Here is a 23657-nt window from a genome sequence, read left to right as displayed (position 1 = left end):
GTTTCATGCCAAGGAAGGAGGCAAGCTGTGTGCACAAGGTGAATTGTGCTCCCCTGTTCATAGTAATATGGGCCGGTGTCCTGAACTGGGATATCCATTGTGAGCACTGCCCTGGCGCAAGCTTCTGCGGATGTGACTTTGAGGGGAATGGCCTCTGGCCATCTTGTGGCTCAGTGAACCACGGCGAGGAGATACCAGACTTCTCATGAAATGGGCAAGGGACCGACAATATCGACGTGGCTGGGTGGTTCAAACTGCTGGTCGGGAACTTTTGTGTGTTTATTTTGGAAGTCTGGCAGTGTGTGCAAATGCAGGCCCAGTCCGTGACCTGTTTTCGAAAGCCATGCCTTGCAAAACGTGCAGCAACCATGCGTGCCATGGTTCTGATGAACAGGAGTGAGAGGTCGTGGATGGCGTGAAAGGCCCATCATCTTCATTGACCCAGAATGACTGGTCGGGGGAGAAATCGTAGAGCAGGGTGCGGTTATAGTCTGGTAGGGGAACATCTTCGAACAGAGGCCAGTGATGGCTGTGTAAAAAGCCTGGGTCTCTCCATTGTCTTCCTGTGCCCATGCAAGCTCGAGATAATTCAGGCCTGGATTTGAGGACTGAATAGTTGGCCTTGAGAGGGCATCTGCAATGACATTCTCCTTGCTGGAGAGGTGTTGAATGTTGGTGGCGAATTCTGAGATGTTTGCCAAGTGGTGTTGCTGGACCAGGGATCAAAAACTTTTGCAAATGTGTAGGTGAGGGTTTTGTGGTCGATGAAGACAACAAAAGGCCTGCCCTCAAGGAAGTAGCGGAAGTGCCTGACCGTGAGGTAGAGGGCCAGGAGTTCCTGGTCAAAAGCACTGTATTTTAATATGGGGGGGCACAAATGACAGCTGAAGAAAGCCAGTAGCCTCCAATGTCTGTCGACCAGCTGTTTGAGTATGCCCCCTACTTCTGTGGCCGATGTGTTGACTGTCAGGGAGATGGGAACGTCCGTTCTAGAGTGGACCAGTGACATGGTGTGGGCTAGGGCTTCTTTTGTCCTTTTGAAAGCCTTGGCTGCCCCCTCACTCCAAGCTAAGTCTTTCTGTTTGGAGGTCATCAAGGCAAATAAGGTGTGCGTGATTCGTGCTGCGGTGGGTATAAACCAGTTGTAAAAGTTGACCATGCCAACAAATTCCTGAAGGCCCTTGAACATATTTGGCCTTGCAAACTGCCAAATGGCCTTCACCTTCTCCAGCAATGATGTTGCTCTATCCCTGATGATTCTGTGGCCAAGTAAATCGATCACCTCTTGGCTGCACTGGCAATTTGCTGGGTTAATCCTGAGGGGAAGGTCAGCCAGGCGGGAGTAGAGTTTGTGCAAGTGGGTAGCATGTTCCTGGTGGTTCCTGCTGGCAATAAGAATGTCGTCCAGGTAGATGAAAACAAAGACCAGGTTCCTTCCTACTGCGTCCATTAGATGCTGGAAGGACTGCACTGCATTTTTTTAGTCCGAAAGGCACGCGCAGGAACTTGAAAAGTCCATGTGATGATAACCGTCTTCCCAATGTCGTCTGGGTGGACAAGGATTTGGTGGTAGCCTCGACCTTGGAGGAAACAGTTGCACCATGCAGGTTGGCTGTGAAGTCCTGTATATGTGGGACTGGGTAGTTGAATCGTTGAGGTGCCGGTTGCCAGCCCCCTTTGGCCTTGGGTACCATGTGCAGAGGGGAAGCCCATGGGCTATCGGACCTACATATGATCCCCAGATCTTCCATTCGCTTGAATTCCTCCTTGGCTAGTTGCAGCTTTTCTGGGGGAAGTCGTCTAGCCTTGACATTGGAGGGGTGGGACCGGTGTCAGAATGTCATGCTGCACATTGTGCTTTGACATGGTGGACGTGGACTGGAGCCTGACGATAGACAGAAATTTGGCCAGAATATGGCTGTACCTGTCAGTAGGAGTGGTAACAGTAGCCTTGTTCTAGACTCGATCGCTGGTGGCTGTGAGCTAGATTGTCTGGAATGTCTGGGCATGCACCAGGTGTTTAGCTTTGAGATCCATGAGCAGGCTGTGGGCTCAGAGAAAATCTGCACTGAGGAGTGGCTTCTCCACTGTGGCCGGTGTGAAATCACAGTGGAAAGCCTCGTCGTCGAGGCATATCAGTACGCGTCACGTGCCAAAGATCTTAATGGCGAAATTGTTGGCCACCCATAGGGTTGGTCCTCATGGGCATGTTCAGGTCTTTAAAGACGTTGGCGGAATGATGCTGAGCTTCGCTCCTGTGTTGACGAGGAACCGCCGGCCCGTGGTTTTGTCCATGTTTGTGTGGCCATTTGCCGTAACCATTAGCAGTGGCTGGCCTGGGCGTTCCTGAAAAGAGCACGGCTGTTTGCATTTACGAGCTTCTGTCCCCCAGCACTAGTGATAGAAACATCACTGTGCCTCTGGTGCCTCTTTTGGTCTGCGAGGGCGTGGCTGTGCACTGTTCATTTGGGTTTTGGGCTGCTGCTCCATCTGGGGACGCGTCAGCTGACTCATGGCTGATTCGTTCTCTCTTTTGGTGTGCCAGAGAATGTCTGCCTTTGCTGCGACCTTGCAGGGGAGTCACTGAAATCTGCATCTGATAGCAACATCTGCTCTAAGAATGCCTGCTCAAACATAAGGCAAGGCGGGTGGCGTTCTGTCTGCCAGGCGGTCCAGGTGCATAAGCTTGGCTGCTCTCTGGCGTCTAGAGAGCCCATAGGTGCTGATGAGGAGTGCTTTCAATGCAGAGTATTTATCTTTCTCCGGTGGGTTCTGTATGAGGTCGTCCACTCTGGCTGCGGTTTCTTGGTCCAGGAAGATGACAAAATGGTGGAACATGGTGGAGTCGGAGATAATCTGCTTTATCTGGAACTGTGCCTCTGCCCGTCCAAACCAAGTGTGTGGGTGAAGCTTCCAGAAAGTCGGGAGTTTGAGGATGACTGCACTGACTGCTATAGCGTCCATGCTGTTGAGTCCAGAGGTGTCTGGACCCGTCAGGGTCACCAATGTAGCAGCAGCTAAACGAAGTTGAAAGAAAGAGACCAGTACTCAATGGGGTCATCTGCATTCCATTTGTTTATTGAAACTTTCCGTGTTGCGCCTTTATAAGGCCACGGGTAAGTCCCACCCTCGCGCCAGAAACCACGTCATACCATTGCCCCATGCCCATGCAGGCCCGACCTGGCCAGCGGAAAAGACAACCCTGGCGGCGCCATTCTTTACACAGCTGCTCCACTGCCACGACCATAACACGTGGAGCTGATTCGCCTGCCATCAGAGATGTGCACCGCCACAAGGTTATATTAATATCAGCATTTATACTTTGTAGTTTCTTCTGAGAAAGAATGAAAATAAGAAGACAAGGTCCCACTTGGGAGATTAATCAAGAAGGTTCAGATGCTAGGCATTCATAGTGAAGTAATGAACTGGATTCAACAACAGCTAGACAGGAGAAGCCAGAGAGTAGTGGTGATTGCTTCTCAGACTGGGGGCCTGTGACTAGTGGTGGACCTCAGGGGTCTGTGCTAGGACCATTGTTGTTTGTCATCTGGATGATAATATAGTAAATTGGATCAGCAAGTTTCCAGGTGACACTAGATTGAAGGTGTTGTGGACAGCGCAGAAGGTTTTCAAAGCTTACAGAGGGATCTGAACCAGCTGGAAAAATGGACTTAAAATGGCAGATGGAATTTAATACAGACAGATGTGAGGTGATGCATTTTGGAATGACAAACCAAGGTAGGACTTACACAGTAAATGATTGGACACTGAGGACTGCTGAGGAGCAGAGTGATTTGGGAATACAGATACATAATTCCTGAAAATGGCATCACAGGTGGTAAGAGTTGTAAAGAGAGCTTTTGGCATATTGGCCTTCATAAATCAAAATATTGAGTATAGGAGCTGAGGTGTTATGGTAAAGTTGTACAATATATTGGTGAAGCCAAATTTGGAGTATTCCTTGCAGTTTTGGTTACCTAACTACAGGACAAATATCAATAGATTGAAAGAATGCAGAGGAGATTAACAAGGATGTTGCCAGGATTTGATGAACTCAATTGCAGGGAAAGTATAAATAGGTTAGGACTTTATTCCCTGGACCACAGAAGAATGAGGGGAGATTTGATAGAGGTATTTAAAATTATGAGGGGGACAGCAAAGTAAATGTAGATAGGCTTTTTCCACTGAAGGGTAGGTGAGATACAAACCAGAGGACATGGGTTAAGGGTAAAAGGGGAAAACTTTAGGGGAAACGTGAGAGGGAGCTCCTTCACAGTGGGAGTGTGGAACGAGCTGCCAATTGAGGTGGTGAATGTGGCCTCATTTTTAACATTTAAGAAGAATTTTGACAGGTACATGGTTGGGTGAGGTATGGGTTAAGGAGATACATTGGTCAGTGAGACTAAACAAAAAAATAGTGGTTAGCCACAGAATCGACCAAAAGGGCCCATTTCTGTGCTGTACTGTTCTATGGTTCTAAGCTTGAGAGGATATTCAGGGTCAATGAGCTGGTTTCATTCATGATCCACTCAAGGATGACGTTAGGGGCAACAGTTGAGCCTACTCAAACTTTGAAATGGAAAGAAAAACATAACTTATCCAGTGGATAAGATTTGCAATTCCGTTTTTTGTGGATGTTGAAACAGATTTGTCATTAACCCAATGGCAAAGGGCCTACTTTTGTAAGTGCTGGAAATCCACTGTTTTTCTTCCTATTTTTTTGTGTAAATCAGCAGACTTTATTCCTAATTGGAAGATAATTTTGATGAATGAAAGTAAAAGTAGCATCCCCTCCCCTAAATATCTGATCATTAACTACTTTAAATTTTATCTATACCATTCAAGTATTTGTTGCTTGGCAAAATGAATCAAGCGGCAAATAGATCGAGTTTCCTGAAAACACCAATTAGGTGCAAATTGAAGGTGCTGCTTTTGACATTCGTGTTTATTTGCTACAATGAATGTGCAAAATTACTTAAAGTGGGTCACACTCCGAATCATTGTTTCCTGCTCAATTTAATTGCTTGTTTATCAGCTAACTTACAAATTGGAATAGAAATTAAGTATTTTGAAATTCTTTGGCATTTCCTTGAGTAATGAAACTGCTTGGTGCTGACAGCTTCCTTTTTTGTTCCATAAATCAATTCTTGCTTGAGTAAATTTTCTTGCAAAAGAAACTTAAATAGTTCATACTGATCTGGCATTGTGCACTAAATTCCACTGAGATCTTCTGACAAGAGGACGAACTGGCTATTTAATCCATCTGAATGTTAGTGAATGTTTCTGAGCATTCAACCAGTTAAAAGAAATAACAATTGTTTTCCAAATAGTTTAAAAAAAACCTTTGCAACATTAAGCCCCTCTGTATGCTTAACACATTTTTAAAAAAAATACTAATTGCCTGAAACTAATTTCTTCTAAGGCTGAGCCATTCCTAACATTTCATTGGGACAAGCTGCGCATTTTCTGAAATAGTGATCGATCTTCCTGATGGGTTAAGGAGATACATATTGGCATTTCCACGCTGGATGTTCAGCTCTTGAGGTTTTGGCTCAAGGTCTTTTGGAGAAAATTCTTCCTTAAATTTTGAGATGCAGTAGAATACACAAGTGGGTATATGAATAGTATTGAATATTATTAATTATTTCTTAAAAGAAAAACTAAATCCATAGTTATTTTATTCAGCCACAACTTATCTGGCACAAAATCATTCTTGGAAAGTTTGTTTACCTGTCTGGTTAATTATGAATTCATGACACAAAAATGAACATTTTCTTGCAAATATAGAGAATTTTTTTTAAAAATTTTACTTATCATTTGCATTAATGCAAACATTAACTCAATTGAAATAATATAACACCACAATACAAAATGATATAATTTTTTTTCCATTTTCTCCCCCACGCCTTCCCTCCTACCCCCAAAGAAAAGAAAGAAAAACACCTAAACTTATACATTTAATATTATTACCATAGTTATTTTATTTTCTATCTATTAATTGAGAGGAGCAGGTTATGTGGAGGATGTGGATGGACTTTTATTCATGAAATCTATATTTGGTTCCCAAATCTGGTAAAAACTCCAAATCTGATTCCTCAAACTATAAGTAATGTTTTCTAAAGGTTTACAATTTTGCATTTCAATGTTCGATCTATAGTTATAAAATTCTCCATTTTCCACGTTATTGCTACACATTTCTTCGCTGCTGCTATTACGAAACTCAAACATTTTATTTGATAATTATCCAACTTCAAATTTAAAATTTCTTCATATATATTACCAAGCACAAATATTCTTGGATCTTTTTGTATTTTTATCTTCATAATTTGTCCTAATAATATACTCAAATCCTTCCAGAATTCTTCCATTTCAACACAAGACCAGACCAAATGTAAAAAAAAGTCCCTATTACCTTATTACTTTGAAAACATTTTTCAGAGTGATTGGGGTTAAGACCATTTAATTTGTAATGAGTATAATATAATTGGTGTAAAAAATTGTATTGAATCATTTGATATCTATCATTAATCGTATTTATAACGCTCTTGACACAAGCTTGACCATATCTCTTCTTGAATGTGTATATGTAAATCATTTTCCCATCTTTGTTTAGATTTATACAAGTCCTTTTTCCCCATAGTATCTTGCAATTTTATATTCATATTGATAATAAATATATCTGTAATTAAATGTTCAAATTGACTTTGCTCTGGAAGTCTTAAATTTGTACCTAATTTCCTTTTTAAATATGATTTAAATTGATAATATGCAATATCATTTTTTAATTAGAAAGATCATCTAGACAAGGATGTCCATTGTCACCATTTTTATTTCTATTGGCTATAGAAACTTTGGTGGAAACAATTAGAAGAGATAAAGAAATTAAAGGTTTTGAGATAGATAATAAAGAACATAAAATTGGTTTATTTGCAGATGATGTTATAGTTTATTTAACAAAACCAGAAATATCATTGAATAAATTAAATGTAAGATTAGCAGAATATGGCTTAGTATCTGGTTATAAAGTTAATGCTGATAAAAGTGAAGTGATGCCTATGGTTGATATGGACTATACACAAACTTTAAAAAATGACGAAGTTCAAATGGCAAAAGGAAGCAATTAAATATTTAGGAATAAAAATTGATAGAAATTTAGATAATTTATTTAAATTAAATAATTTACCACTATTTAAAAAGATAGAGGATGATTTTAAAAATTGGAAATATTTACTAATAACATTAATAGGGCATGCAAATTGTATTAAGATGAACATTTTTCCAAGAATGCAATATTTGTTTCAATCATTTGTTACAAGATCAAACCAGCAACCACAAAGAAGACATATCACACAGGGGTAAAGATGAACAATTACTTTATTAACAAAAATACACCTTCAAACTTCAATTCAAAATCCCCCCTTTTATAGCAATGCCCACTGGTTACTATGCAAATCTCTATAACAGTGTAAAACTAATAAATTCCCCAGTCTAAATATAACATATGCAATTAAAGTCTAAGTTATATTTCCAACCAGCCCACAGAAAAACTTAGACACAAAACACACAAGACTCACAAAACTTTGATCTCAACCGAAGCCAAGATCATAAACAAAATTCAGTTTGTTTGGTAAACTGAAGCCAAAAGATCTTTGAGAGAGAGAGAGAGAGAGAGAGAGCACAAAATTCGAAGTTGACTTCTTGTGTTGCTTGCAGAGAGAGAAACCAAGGCTTGGTCTGGATCCTTCCGCCTGCCTTCGAAATGCTCCTCCCTTTTAAAATGCCCAGCATTCCAAGCTGTCTTCCAGACAATGATTCATGTTTTGGGCCTCCTTCCACTCCACAGCATACCCAGTGGTGGTTTGTCTTCCAAGTCCAGAAATTTTTTGATCATACCTAGTCAGTCTCCCACTCTCTCTGCAGTCTACCTTCACCTTGGCTCTTAAAGGCAAACTCACTTTCCAACACAAAACCACACAACACATATGCCAATACACAACACAGAATTCTGTAACACATTACCCATTTCTATATCAGAAAACATTTTCAGAAATTTAAATAAACCTATACAGGAATTTATTTGGAAAGGTAAAATGCCAAGAATAGCCTTGGAAAAATTAACTTGGAAATTTGAACAAAGAGGTCTGAGATTACCAAATTTTAAAAATTACTATAAAGCAACTCATTTAAGATTCTTGGCCTCCTATTATCAAATTGGCGAGAAAAGAGCTTGGGTTCAGATTGAAATGAATAAAAGGAAAAATAGAAGTACCGATTTTAAAACGTTTCTTGAAGATATGGAATGAGATCCATGTGGAGATAGGAATTAAAAATTATTAAATACATAAAATAATGCTAAGACGAAATCAACTTGTTCCTTTATTTAGTACAGTAAAGGTATACAGAGGATGAAAGATTGTTTTTGACTTCTGAACAATTGAAGGAAAAATATGACATACAAAATAATACAATTTTTACATATTATCAACTTAAGTATAGAGAATTTTGAAGTTTTGAGTTATTCTATCAAATTAGGGATGGTCAGGATTGAACAATTTCTACATCAGTCAGTCTAGGATTGATTGACAGAGGGTACTTAATAGCAATGAAATATCTTCTGGACATGCCGAGATGGAGGCAGAGAGAATTTCCTCTTCTGTGAGAATCTAGAGCCAAAAATAAAGCTTGCCCATCTCAGGTCTTTTTTTGTTACTATTCAGAATTTTTGAAAATTCCCCTCATAGGGTGGTGGAAATAGTCTTTGAATGTTCTTCAAACAGAAGTAATTGGATTCTTGATGAGCAAGGGGTTAAAATATTACAGCAGATAGATGTAAATGTAGGTCTTGAAGTGGACTGTCAGAGCAGCCATGATCTTACTGAATGGTAGAACCAGCTTCAGGGCCTATTTGTTCTACTGTTGGCAATTCATAGGTTTGTAAATGGGCACCTCTCACTGCAATGGTCATAGGCCCCCAATTGCTTTTAAAGGACTTCCATTATTCCATTACTCAAGAAAAGCAAGGTGACATTTATTGGTCGGTAGCACTGACACCTGCCCGAATGAAATGCGATGAGAGATTGATGATGGAGCGCATCAACTCCTTTCTCAGGAAGAACTGTGACCAACTTCAATTTTCCGATCAGCACAAGTCGATGGTAGATACCATCTCGCTAGTGTTCTAGGTCTTGGAACATTCGGAATACATCCTGTCAAAAAGAGGGGGAGGGGATTTTAAGAGGTTTTCTGTCAGATAGTTGAAGTAGGTTACGGCATGGAAGTAGAGGTAATATTGGTATGGATTGAAGGCTGATAGAGGCTTCGACTAGGAATGAACTGAATGAGCAACAACTTGGCAGATGAGTACAATGTGGAATTGTACAATGTACAATTTGATCAGAAGATTAAAAAAATGAAACGCTGATTATTTTTTAAATCCAAGAGATTGGGAAGTGTTGATGTTTAAGGGACCTGGATGTCCATGTAAGTAACTGAAAACTGGCATGCAGGTGCAGCAGATATTCAGAAAAAGATTTTATGTTGGCCTCTATTGCAGGAGAATTTAAGCATACAATTGCATAGTACCTTCTGAAACCACTCCTGGAATATTCTGCCTGATTTTGGTCACCTTGTGCAAAGTAGAATATTACTTTAAAGTATGATATTCACCATCTGATTTCAGAAATCCCAAAGGCATCTGGTTCCTCAGGGGTTGATTTTTGCACTCCCGTTTGTACACTGCAGCCCCAGTACCTTTCACAAACTATGTGCTCTTAAAATGTCATCATACTCCTGTGTGAGATATTTTGACATTAAAAAAAGGTGAATTAAATGGGTTGGCATATTGATTGGAAAAATAAAATTGAGACTGAAAGGGCTTTGATCAGAAAGGTCAACTATTTTCCTCTATAGACAGATGGTCTCTGGCCTGCTGAATATTTTCTGAATTTTTAAATTTTATTTCTTTTAAAAATATTTTTATTGAGTTTCACATATAAGCATTCATACAGATTTGACAATTGCATAATAATTCATTTGTATATGAGTAAGCGCGCAAAATGGAAAATGCCGAATAAAATCGGCTTATTTAATTCTTAATGGATTATTGATTTTTAAACATTTGGTATCGATGCATAGGTCCAGACAGCGATGGGAGACGGACTTAAATATTAACATTGATGAACAAAATTGGTCAGAGTTACGTCGAGATAGAATGACAAACACTATAAATGTTAGATATAGATTAGATCAATATAATTTTTTACACTAATTATATCTCATGCCACAGAAGTAAATTGAAATCAGACTTATCAGACCAATGTTTTAGATGTGGCCAACAGATAGACAATAGACAATAGACAATAGGAGCTGGAGTAGGCCATTTGACCCGTCGGGCCAGCACCGCCATTTTAGATCATGGCTGATCATTACCATCAGTACCCCTTCCCTTTCCAGCCTTATCCCCATAACCCTTAACTCTGTTTTTACATCCTACTTGATCCTGCTCTAAAGTAAGACCCTTTTGGACAAATTTGGCAATTTTTTTTAGAACAGGTTACAGGAATTAAATTCCCACAAAACCCAGTACTATTGTTATTAGGTAATATTGAAGCAATAAGATCAAAATTGAAATTATGTATATTTCAAAAAAATTTGTAAAGATTGCCTTGGCAGTACAGCAGTAACATGGAAATCAGACACCCATTTAAGTATGGAACGATGGAACGCAGAAATGCATAGCTGCGTTTCTCTTGAGATTACATAATCTGAGAAATAAATATGTTGTATTTTTGAAAATTTGGCGCCCGTACTTACAAATTGCAGGAATTAATTTATAGGTGCTTTCCCTAAACTTCAAAACCTCTTTAACATCCTTGGAAGTATTAAAAGATGCAAATAGTCAGAACCATGTGGTGAGGGGTGTCCTCTGACAACCAGGTTTCTATTCTTGTTTTTCCTTATCTCTCTTTTTCTGTGCTTTTTATTGATTTATTTTCTTTTCTCTTCCTGGGGTTTTGTTATAGTGGCGAGGTGGTTGGGGTTTTACATCATGTATAATGGACTTGATATTAATATTTGATTGTTTATTTTATATTTGGTTATGATCACATGTATGGAAATTTTTTTAATAAAATTTTCCCAAAAAAAAGAGTAAGCATGCATAAAAAAGCCAAAATAAGTAGATAAAACTACATCAATAATTGCTTATAATACCTCAAAAACATTTAATTGAAGTGATCTATGCGACCATGTTAAACCTGTTTGTTGAAATAACTTGTATAAAATAAAAGAAAAAAATTAAATTTAATCTACCCCCTCCCTCTAATCAAGGTAACCTTATATAATTAATTTTTAAAAATCAATAATGTGGATCCACTGGTGATTCCCCACCCCCCAACCCCAGAGAACAGGCAATGAATCACCAGGACATAAAGTAACTGTTAATTCTTCCAATTATAAAAACATTCTAAGAATAAGCCCCACAATTTCATAAACTGAAACACTCTATCTTCAATAATATATCTAATTTTCTCTAAACTTAAATAGGTTATTACATCATATAATGACTGTGTATGAGTAGGGATGAATCATCTTTCCATTTCAATAAAATTGCTCACCTAGCTATCAACGTGGTAAAAGTTAAAACATTTTTGCCAAGATGCTGATGTAGGTTTATCTGAATCACAAGAAAAACCAAACAGCAATTTTAATAAATAATTATTTGTAGTTTTACATACTCAAACTTTAAAAACATCACAGGGGATCACTCCTCTTTTACATATCGGTTTATATTGAGTCCTTATTTTTTTTCCCCCATTTCCCTTCCTCCCCCCCACTTTTCATCCCCCCTCCCACTCCAACATTAACAAAAAGAGACATATATCAATTACTAAAGATAACAGTGCAAATACACTTTTTGAAAAAAAATGGGTAGGGATGCCAGCCAGGCCCCTAGATTATTTCCTCATTCTTGATATTCCCGGACTTGTGTGAGCCTATTGTCCATTATTTTCTTTTGAGAGAGGCCTTGAGAGGATTAGTCACACTTCCACCTCTATGTATCATAAGTATGGCTGCCACACCTTAACAAATGTGTCATGTCTCACTCTCAAGTTATAAGTAATTTTCTCCAGGGGAACACAGCTCTGCATCTCCATGTCCCATCACGTTTTGTTTAGCTGAGAGTCAAATTTCCTGGAAGCTGTTACCAAGGCAACTTTTACACATCCATAATATCCCCAACAGGAACAGCACTAGATTCCCCAATTTGACCCAAAAGGGTCTCACCTTGGCACATAGCCAGGTTGAATGCACAAAAGTTCCTGTCTCTATGCTGCATCGAGAACACAATTCTGATATTTATGGATTAATCATATGGAATTTTTGCAGCATAAGGTATAGCTGGTGCAAGAAATTATATTGCACCTGCCTATATCTGGCGTTAATAAATGCCATCATGCTGGCCCAACAGGAGTCTGACGAGCATCATTCAGGAATTGTTCCTAAATTTGACTCCCATCTTTGCCTCGATTTATGAAGACCCAGTTTTTGGCTCTCGCTTTGGGAAAGGAGACACATAACAGAGATGAATTTACATGTGATCCCCTTTCGAATGAGAGCCTTCACGTCACTACACAACAGCAAGGCCATCAATGGACCTAATTTGTCCCTCAAAAAAGATCTTAATCTTAATTGAGGATAGCAGAAGAAGGTCTTATTTGATAAATCAAATTTGTCTTTTAATTGATCGAATGACATGAACTGCCCCTTCTTATAACAGTCCTCGATACACCTGATCCATTTCTGGCACCAGGTGTCCAGGATCTTATTACCCATGGTCATAGGAATTAATTTATTCTGGGTTAGGGGTGTTTTGGAGGACAACCCTGCTTTTAACCCGATAATCTGGTTTATCTTTTGCCATGATTGAATTATGTGCTTTAATATAGGGCAGTCTATTTTTTGAGTTATTAATTTAGTATTCCATTTATATGTAATGTATCCTGCTATCTTCTCCCCTACTGTGTGTAGACCAATTTTTGCCCAGGTGGGTATACCATCTTCCTCAAAGAATGATGCGAATAACCTTGACTGGGCCGCCCAATAGTATTTTTTTAAAGTCTGGTAGCCACATTCCTCCCAGACTGTAATCCCAAGTCATTTTCTCCATGGAGACTATGGCTACTTTATTCCTCCAAAGAAACTGTCTGACACAACTGTTAAATGTCTTAAAGAAACTCTGGGGCAATAGCATAGGCAAAGATATAAAAAAGGTATATAAAAAAGATGCCTTGGCATCTTGTTAATTTTAATGCAGTTAACCCTGCCCATCAATGTTATGGGCAGATTTGTCCATTTGTGTAGGTCCTCCTCAACCTTCAGAAGCAAGGGGAGATAATTCCGTTTATATAAATTTTGTAGATTTTTGTCCACCCTCATTCCCAGATACTTAATCTCCTTTTGAGGCTCCTTGAACTTACTCTCTCTTTGATATTCCTCATCCACTTTTATTTGTAGCATTATTTCACTCTTATTGTAATTGATTTTATATCCCAAGATTTTACCATATTCCTCCAGTATGTTCTGTAACCTGGCCAATAACTCTACCAGCTCTGTCAAATATATTAACACATCATCTACAAATAAGTTGATTTTGTGTTCTTCCTGGCCCACTCTAAATCCCGGTAAATGACTTCCGCTAATAGTTCAATGGCTAATATGAATAGAGCTGGGAACAGCAGACAGCCCTTTCTGCTAAACCTGGTCAGTGGGAAATGTGACGATATTTTTACATTGAAAACAACCTTGGCCTTAGATTTATGGTATAACTCCTTGACCCAATTTATGAATGATTGTCCAACCCAAATTTTTCCATCACTTTAATCATGAAATCCCACTCTAGTCTATCAAATGCTTTTTCCACATCTGGTGCTTCGGCTATACTTGGATCTGCCCTTGACTATGCCATATGTATTATACTAAGTAGTCTTCATATATTTGCTGAGCCAATCTGTTTGCCAGAGCCTTGGCTATTATTTTATAATCCATGTTCAGAAGTGAGAGTGACCTATAGGAAGATGAATTTAGTGGGTTCCTATCCTTTTTGGGAATTACCGTAATTATTGCCATGGAAAAGTTTCCAGAAGAATATGGGTCTCAGCCACCTGTTCCACTACATCCATGAACAATGGTATCAAAAGGTCTTTAAATTCTGTGTATAATTCTGGGGAGAACCCATCCTCTCCCGGAGACTTATTGGTCTGTAGCGAGCTCAGGGCTTATACTATTTCTTCCTCGGAGAAGGGAGTATCCAAATCTTCCCGTTCCTTGTGCTCTAAATTTGATAATTCCAAATTCGACAGAAATTCCTCCATTTTCTCAGAATCACCCGTTGATTCAGATTTATATAATTACATGGGGCACTGCCTAAATGCTTCATTTATTTCTTTTGGTTTATAAGAGATTCTGTCTCCCTCTTTTTGGATTGCATTAATTATCCTTGCAGTTTCCTCCACCCTCAACTGCCAAGACAGTACCTTACCTTAGCTCTTAATACCTTTGGATCTCAATATCGATTTTTCCATTTTATATGCTGGGTATTGAACTTGAGCTTTTTATTTATTAGCATTCTATATTCTTCATCAGGGCCTGATTTTTGATAATCCTTTTCCAATTGAGTTATCACCTTTTCCAATTCATTGTCCTCCCTCGTGTACATTTTTTTAAATGCTTTTAGTGTATCCAATTATTTGTCCTCTCAGATAAGCTTTTACTGTATCCCATAAAATAAATTTGTTGGCAGTGGAGGTACAGTTTTCCTCACAAAATATTTCTATTTGAGCTCTGATAAAACTACAAAATTCCATTTCTTTTTCAATAACAACGGATTAAGGTGCCACCTGTACGCCGTAGCTTATTTGTCTGGCATAACAATAGTTAAAGTCAAAGGCAAATGATCTGATAATAGTTTCTACAATGCTGCCCTCGAGCTGGGCCGAGGCTAGAAGTGTCAATACTGGCTAAGAATCACATTGTTTCGAGTAGAAGGAGTAATCCCTCTCCTTCAGATGCTATCATTTCCAAGCATCCACCAGATTTAACTCTTTCATGAGGGCTAGAGTTGTTTTTTGCCACCCAGGTTCTTGTTACATTTTTCTCAGATTTATCCAATGTCGGATACAGGCAAAAATTTAAATGCCCACCAATTAAGACATTTTCCCACCCTTCTGCGAAGTGTAAAATTACTTTTTGGACAATTATTTTATTCATCAAAATTGGGAACGTATATATTCATTGGTGTCCAGGGTTCTATCGCAGGGGCTTCCACCCTTACTGGAACATTTTTCTGTATTAAAATGGCTATTTCCCTAGCCTTAGAATTAGAGGATGCTATCACATGACCCACCCAAGCCTTTTTAATTTTTGATGGTTGGTACTTGTAAGATGGGTCACTTGTAAAAAGACCACATTCACCTGCATTTTTTTTTAATGTGTACCAAGACTCACTTCCTCTTCTCCCACCCATTTAAGCCATTGACATTGAAGCTCAAGAACTTAACTGTTTCCTTCATTGCCCAGTACTCTTTCTCCAGATTCCCTCCCTTTATCTCTCTCTCTCAAAACATTTGTCCCTCATCCAGTCCATGATGTTTGTTCTTTTGGCTCTGCCAACTACATTCAAAATAAGTCCTGGAAAACTAAAGCAAGAATTAAAAAAACAAACAAATAACATATTATCCATATATCTTTTCCCCCAGCTCCTATTCTTCCTTTCCTCCCTGGCACCAGCCCGAAAACTTTTGGCACCACCTCCCTTCTCATCTTGGAGCATGCACATTGCACACGTCCTCTCAATTCACCACCGTCTTAGTCACTCCAGAGCTTGCTATATATATATATATTATATATATGCATATGTGTGTAAAAGGAACATTTTTGATAAATAATTTGTCGTACATATTTCTGTAGTATTTACATCCAATTATTTACGAGGTAATTTTCTTTTAATTCTTTCTCTTGGCATCTCCCTTAGGGGTTCTTTGAGGCAGCAGCCAGAGTATTTACATATTTTAGTGCCACTTTGGCCTCTATATTAAAAAAAAAGCTTTCCCTCCACCCCCACATAAAAATACCTTCAGGATTGCTGGATATAATAAAGTGGACCCAATTCCCTTGATTCTTAGGGCTTTTTTTTTAACTGAGTCAAATGCTTTGCATTTTTTTTAAGAGTGCCATACTTAAATCCAGGTAAAAGAGGATTTTACCCCCTTCAAATTTTGCAGGGTCACCCCTTTCTTTATAGCTGCCTACTGACTTTTTTCTCTGTCTTGATATTTTGTAAGCCTAATCAAGACAGGGTGAGGTCTCTGTCCTGGACCTGATTTTGGAAGAGAGGATCGACAAGCCCCTTCTATTTGAAGGTTCCTCCCCCAATTCTCTCTTTCCCCAATGTCTCTCAGATCAATTCCTAAAAAGATGTTATTGAGTCTCTTCCTTCTATCTTCTCTTTTACCCCTATTATTTTTATATTATTTATTTTACTTAAATTTTCTAGTACATCTATCCTCCTCCACCGTGTTGCTTCCCGCATTGCTGCTTGCCAATGCCACCACCACTGGCTCGGAGTCACCTGTGTCACTGCTGCATCCCCGCCATTGTCCACAAGATTCGCCCTACTCTGCAGGTAGGGTCACTTTGGAGGCGCTGCCTGTGCCATTTCCTTGTTCCTTTCGGTCTTTTGGAATGGGATCATTATCTCTCATGCCAACCTTCACCCCACCCTTGTTCCTGATGCCGACTGCCTTCAGCCCTCCTCTCCCTCCGCACATGGGGCTCACTTTGCAGCAAGGGCGTCACCTCCTCTCCGGTGGCATCCACATTCTTTCCCGAGCCTGTCAGTGTGCTTTCGGGATCTCAGCGGACCAGGTGGCCCATCTGCCTGCTGGGTTGATGGCAACTCCTTTTTTCTCTGCCTCTGGATATGTTGGGCAGGCTCCGCCATCTTCCCTGCCCTGAGTCCGCCATTCTTGATCCTCGTGGAGCACTGAAGTTGGGATTTCTTTTAAGGCAATCTTTTTGTCCTTCCCCATTGCTGTAATGTTTCTCTATTTCTTCCAGTACTTTTTTTTTAAAGTTCTGGAGTCTTTTGGCTGTTTTTAATTCTCATATTCACTTTGTTTTTCCTGGAGCTACGGTTTTTCGCTGCTACTCCTTTCTCAGCATCACGTGACTCCTGGTTCTAAATTAATCTTAAGAATCATTGATAAAGTTTGGAAAATGTCTTTTCAGAATCTCTCTAAATTTGGGTGCTCCCAAAACATATGGGTAAGAGAAGCTTCAAAAATTTTACATTTCTCACACAGTGGATCAATCTACTTAAAAATTAAACTTATTTCAAAGTTCCATTATCTCCAGATTTTAAAAATTTTTCATTCTATATTTTAGCTCACATTTCATTTAGAGTGATTGTCATTTTAAGGGTTAGTGGAAGCTGCAACCAATCGCCGCTTGTGGTGAGACGGAGTGGCACTGCAAGTATTGACAAGAAGCAAAAGTTGATACTCTGCAAGAAAAAAAGAACAATGGTTGTTTATTCAGGAAAAAATAGATGGTGAGAGTGAATTAACTGATTGAGTCATATGATTAGGACACTGAAAGAAACAGGATTCAATTTGATCAGCCAGCAATCTGAATAACACAGAGGTAGAAAGATTGTGTGAAATGGACAATTCTGCTGATTATTCTTGTCAAGGGAATGATTCAACCATCCTGACCATTGTAATGGTCATTTTGATTGACCCATATCTGGGTAAAAGAATCAGGAGAATTGCTTCATTAGATTGTGACTATTGTGCTTGGGTTTTGGAGGACTCGTGGAAGTCATGTATTTCTTTTCCCATTCACAAGAAAAAGGGGAGTTGTGACCACCATTCATATGAAAGGACATTTCTCAGGAAGCAACTTGACAAAGATTTGTGAGTTTTCAACAGTCTGATAAGTATACATAGCTGAAATAAATTTCTTGATATATCTGCTATGTATCAACATTTCTACATCACCACATCTTGGTAATAGCATTGTTGGTCCCAATTTATCTCTTAAGTAAGCCCGTAATTGATAATAACAAAAAAGTGTATTATTTTGTATCCCATATTTCTTTTTTTAATTGTTCAAATGAGATTATATTTCTTCCTGCATAGTATTCTTCCATATATCTAATTCCTTTCTGAGACCAAATGTTTAAAAACTAATTATCCATTGAGAATGGAATAAGTCCATTTTGTATCAAAGGCATTTTCGGCAGCACAGCATTCCAATTTTGTTGTTTACCTTATTCCAAATATTAATCAAATGTTTCAATAAGGGTGTGTCCCTCTCCCCAGATAATAATTTTGATTTCCATTTATATATAACATCTTCTGATTTCCTCTTTCCAGTTTTATCAATTTCTATTTTAAACCATGCAGGTTTAAAGAGGTCAAAAATTTCAATTGAGCTGCCTTATAATAATTTTTTAAATTTGGTAATGTAAACCCCCAACTCAAATATCCATGTCAATTTGTCTAAAGAAACTCTCGACATCTCACCATTCCAAAGAAAATTTGTGATGTATATATTTAATTCTTGAAAAGACGTTTGTGGTATCATTGTTGGTAATATTTGAAATAAATATTTTACTCTCGGAATTAAATTCATTTTGACACAATTAACCCTATCCAATAATGTTATTGCCAATATCTTCCACTTATTCAAATCCTCACCAATTTTCTTAAGTAAAGATATATAATTCAATTTACATACATTCTCAAACTTTAGGACTTTAGCCTTAGGATTATTATATAAAGCTTTAACCCAATTTATACCCATGCCATGCCATTCCGACTCTTAAGCAAAAAAATCCCATTCTAATCAAACACCTTTTCTGCATCCAAAGCCCTGCCACACTTCAGTCTCCCCTCTTTTGTGCTAAATGTATTATACTAAGTAATCTAGTTACATTATCTGCAGATTTTCTCTTTTTTCACAATCCCGGTCTGATCCATATTTATCAACTTTGGTAAAAACTTTGTCAATTTATTAGCTATGATTTTTGCAATTATCTTGTTATCTATATTTTCCAAGGAAATTAGTCTATAGGACGATGTCTTTAAAGGATCTCTTTTTTTGGTATTACCATTATTATCTCAGTAGAGATAGATTCTGGGACCGTATGTGTTACCATCGCCTGACCTAATACATCCATAAAAGGAGGATGTGAAAGGGGCATGCACCTCTATTTACTCTTGTAAAGTTAACATCGGTAATCTTATTTGTGTCAATAAATCTTTTATTATCATCGCTCTGTGACTCAGATTTATATAATTGAAAATAAAATTGTTTAAAAGCTTTGTTAATTTCACATAATCACATTTAATCACATTTAACTCTGTTTTAATTGCAATAAAAGTTCTTGAAACTTGTTCTGTTTTCAATTACCAAGCAAGAACCTTAAGAACCATTTCACCTAATTCATAGTATAACTGGTTAGTTCTCATTATTGCTTTCTCTGTTCTATATGTTTGAAATGTACTTTACTGAAGTTTCTTATATATAAGCCTTCTCAGAACCCATCTTTGCAAATCCTTTTATAAACATGTTATCTCTTTTCTTTCATGTAATCTTTCTTAATTTTAGAGGTATAGTTTATAATTTGTCCCCCATATGTTTTCATCACATTCTATAAAATAAATTTATTATTTAACCAAATAAGAATTAGTCTCAAGGAAAATCTGAATTTGCCTTATAACAAAATCACAAAATCTCGTCTTTTTAATGAGTTGAATATCCATCTAGATATTGATTCTTCTTTATGTAACATTGTAAATACTATTAATAAAGGTGAATGATCAGATAAAACTTGCTTTATAATCAACTTGATTAACTCTAGCTTGAAGATGTGCTGATTTTAAAAATAGATTTATCCTTGAATAAGAATCATGTTTATTTGAATAGAAAGAGTTATCTTTCTCTTGAGTGAATTCTTCTCCATATCTATTAAATTCAAATATTTCATTAATGTCAAGATGGTTCTCACTGCCTTTGCTTTTGTAACTGTTCTAGATGATCTATATAAAACTAGATTCAGATAAAAATTAAAATCCCCAGCTATTAAAATATTCTGATGTGCTCCTGCCAAATTGAGTTGCGCATTAACATTCAAAATAGTCCAGAATTCTGAAAACAATTGACAATAAAGTATAACATATCTTCCTACAGGGTCAATGAGTACATTTTGTATCATAATTGGAAAAGTGTTCTTTATCAGAATTGCTGCTCCCCTTGCTTTTGAATTAAATGAAGAAGCTGTAACATATCCCACCCTATCTCTTTTTAATTTCTGATGTTCTATTTCAGTTAAATTAGTCTCTTGTTTAAAAAAAAAGGCTGCATCTACATTCATTTTTTTAATGCGTCTTAATATTCTCTTCCTCTTCACAAATCCATTCAGCTTGTTAACATTAAAACTAAGAAAGCTCAGTATGTTACTCATTGATATTTACTTTAGTCCAAATCCAACGACCTTGCCCCTTCACCTCTCTCTCTGCACCTCCTCAGTCAACCAAATACTCATTGTATACCGTGTTAATGGTCATCTTCCTCAGCAATCCAGGTAGATTTCACATTATAACAATTAAAAAATTCAAAAATAAAATTCAAGATAAAAACAAAATTCCCCCCCCCCCCCCATTTAATGTTGTTTAAATAATATACATCATTCTGGCCCTCCATTTAACAAATATTAATCTTAATGCATTAACCACAGAGATATTGATCAATATGTGAGGCTGTGTTATGATTTGCATCCATGTTGGATGATCAAGCTTTAACCTTATAAATTGTGTCTCTTACCTGGATTATTTTTCTGGATTTTAATTAGTGGCTATTTGTAAACAATGTAGCGGCAGTTGAGGGGGTGGGGGGGATTGCCGGGGCTTCATGTTCGAATCGTCCCCATAATGTCGGTCAACCACGCGTCCCGGGGGTCTGCGCTATGATGGCGCTAGACCCCCTCCACCTTGGGGACTAAGCCTGCGAGCTAAGAAACATGTCAGGAGCATCATGACATCACTTACGTTCTCGGGATGGCCGAACTGGAAGTGGCATAAAAGTGGTCTGAAAAAGAGAATAAAACAGTTTCTTGCTCATCTCAATGAGAGTCAGGCATTTTCCTTTGTAGCTCTGCCTCTAGAGGCACCACAAACAATTTGGTTCTTGGTTAAATAGATTTACCTGAATTGATAGTTGAATCTCGTAACATAAGCTGGTATTTTTTATATTAAATATTAAAATAAATAATGGCAATGTCATTACTTGTTCATAAGAATTAAAATACAGATGAGCCATGTTCCCTGACTGCAAATGGTATGTATTTTAAGATTTTAACCTGAGTAGCAAAAATAATACATGTTTAGAATGGTGGCTGAGTTGGCAGTAAAGCTGCTGCTTGAATATTGCTCTGATAAAGCAAGTGTAGAATATTCGATCACATTCTTGGCGTGCTTTTTCATTGAAACATATGTCCTGTCATTTGCTAGTTTTGTACCTAAAGTAATGGCTACAATATAAGCTGATGGATGAACTCATGGCAAACAATCAATATTTACCAATCATTCCTTGGCAAATTCAAATTTATGTTGAAATCATAATGCCCAAATTGTTCTATTCATGTTGATGATGTCAGCCTTAAAGGCAACCTCCCTCTACCTAAACTTCTTCAATGTGGTAATGGTAAGGTCTGTGTGCTTTTTAGTATCATTTTAAAAATTTTTGTCACTTAGATAGGCAAGTAAGAACATGAAGCACAGAAGCAGAATTAGGCCATTCGGTTAAACGAGTCTTCTCTGCCATTTGATTATAGCTAATGTATATTTCCTCTCGACTCCATCCTCCTTATTTTTCCCTGTAAACTTTGACCCCCTTACAAATCAGAACCTATCAACCTCTGCTTTAAATGTACCCAATCAAGCAGTAATAACCTGGTTTCCACAGTCATTTTTGGCAATGAATTCCACACATACCTGACTCTCTGGATGAAGGAAGTTCTCCTCGTCTCTGTTCTAAAGAGACACCCATTTTATTCTGAGGCTGCGCACTCTGGTTCTAGATTCTCGCACCACTGGAAACATCATCCCCACATCCACTCTATCTAGGCCTTTCAATATTTGGTAAATTTCAATGAGATTTCCCCCCCCCCATCCACTTAATTCCATCTTGTCTCAGTCCAGAGCCAACAAATACCCCTCATTCATTAACCCTCTTATTCCTGGGATAATTCTTGTAAATTTCGTCTGAACGCACTCCAATGCCAACACATCCTTCCTTAGATATGAAGCTCAAATTGCTCACAATACTCCAAATGTGGTCTGACCAATGCCTTATAAAACCTTGTTATTACACCCTGATTTTGTAAATTGTATCATCTTGTATCATATATCTTCTTGAAATAAATGCTAACATTGCATTTGCCTTCCCTACTACTGACATAACCTGCAAATTATTCTTTACTGTCATTATTTCGTGAGCATTATTCCCGTTGCTGATTATTACATATTGCTAGTTGTTTGACAAACTTTTGAGCTTCTTTTGGGTCTGAGAAAAATTCCTCTCTCCTCCCGGCATTACTATTTTCAAGTTTGCCAGGTATCTGATTATAGTCATACCCCTTTTGCTTTGCCACCCTTTTCAGTAGTTCCAAATCCTTCATTTGACACAGGATATCAGGATTTTAAAAAAATCACTTTATTGCCCTCCATCTCCAAGGGCCCTCCCTTTGCTTTTGCCCCAGCGACTGCTGCTCTTAAAAAAAATTTCTCAGTCCTGGTGGCGCAGTAGCTGTACCAACACAAAGCGTGGCCTTTGTCTGGGGCCCAGACGTGCAAAGAAGGACCGATGGGCCCTTTCGATCTCCACTGATTCCCCCAAGCTTTCCTTCCCCAAAGTCGCCGGAAGCCAGTGCTTAAAGAAGGCTACGGGGTTTCTCCCCTCTGTTCCTTCCCTTAAACCCACTATTTTAAGCATGTTCCACTAGCTATAATGTTCAAGAATATCAGTTCTTTGCCATAAGTGCCCCCTTTCTGCCCCCCATTCTGTAGCTTCATTTTCCAGTTGCCCTCTCCTGTCCTCATTATTTCCTGTTCTTCAAATTCTGTTATTTTTCCCTTGAAAAGCATTTAATACTGAATGACATTTGTCCAACAACATTTAACTGGCTTGTTTTTCTGCCCAAGTCCAATGAGAGACTCTTTTCCATTGCCTCTAAAATTGTCCACAGTGAGTACTCTGAGTCCCCTCTTCTTCCCGACACCGCCATCTTGGCTACCTTGTGCAGCCCAACACCATAGTGGCAGCGGGAGAAGTTGGTGACCACAAGAACATTGGTGGCGCGCTCATCTGCACCTCCTTCATGGGACCAAGGTCTCATGCGCTTCCGCTTGCTGTCCCTGGGCTCCGAGCCCACACTCCCGCTGTTCTCTTCGAGCCAGCTGACTCTCTCTCAGCCCCTCCGTTGACTCGATGCCTTCTGCCAACCGGTCCCTGACCGCGCCACCAATGTTCTTGTGGTCACCAACTTCTCCCGCTGCCACTATGCTGGGTGAGTGGTGGGGGCTCCCCAAACATTG

At 38.5% G+C, this 23657-nt stretch overlaps 1 protein-coding gene and 1 long non-coding RNA gene across 7 annotated transcripts in view; one reads left to right on the top strand and one right to left on the bottom strand.

Annotated features, from left to right (window-relative positions):
* Positions 1-23657, top strand: part of wasf1 (WASP family member 1) — a 125858-nt gene that overhangs the window by 60738 nt on the left and 41463 nt on the right. The window contains exon 1 of one of the 5 annotated variants that reach the window (XM_069887589.1): positions 21749-21770. The exons of the other annotated variants lie outside the window; for them this stretch is intronic. The gene's annotated coding sequence lies outside the window, so the exon portion shown is untranslated. Of the gene's footprint in view, positions 1-21748; positions 21771-23657 lie in introns of those variants that run through there. 5 annotated transcript variants of the gene reach the window in all.
* LOC138735545 (uncharacterized) lies at positions 17438-21616 on the bottom strand. 2 transcript variants are annotated; one of them, XR_011339757.1, is made up of 3 exons: positions 21268-21616; positions 20887-21150; positions 17438-17560 (listed from the first exon to the last, which is right to left on the bottom strand). It is a non-coding gene; the product is annotated as an uncharacterized lncRNA (long non-coding RNA). The 2 variants fall into 2 exon arrangements; XR_011339758.1 differs by having other exon boundaries at positions 21111-21150.

This window comes from Narcine bancroftii, chromosome 6 (assembly GCF_036971445.1).
Source record: "Narcine bancroftii isolate sNarBan1 chromosome 6, sNarBan1.hap1, whole genome shotgun sequence".
In the NCBI taxonomy this organism is placed as follows: domain Eukaryota; kingdom Metazoa; phylum Chordata; class Chondrichthyes; order Torpediniformes; family Narcinidae; genus Narcine; species Narcine bancroftii.
Note: the sequence above shows the minus strand (reverse complement) of the source record. Positions and strands in the feature narration are given on the sequence as shown.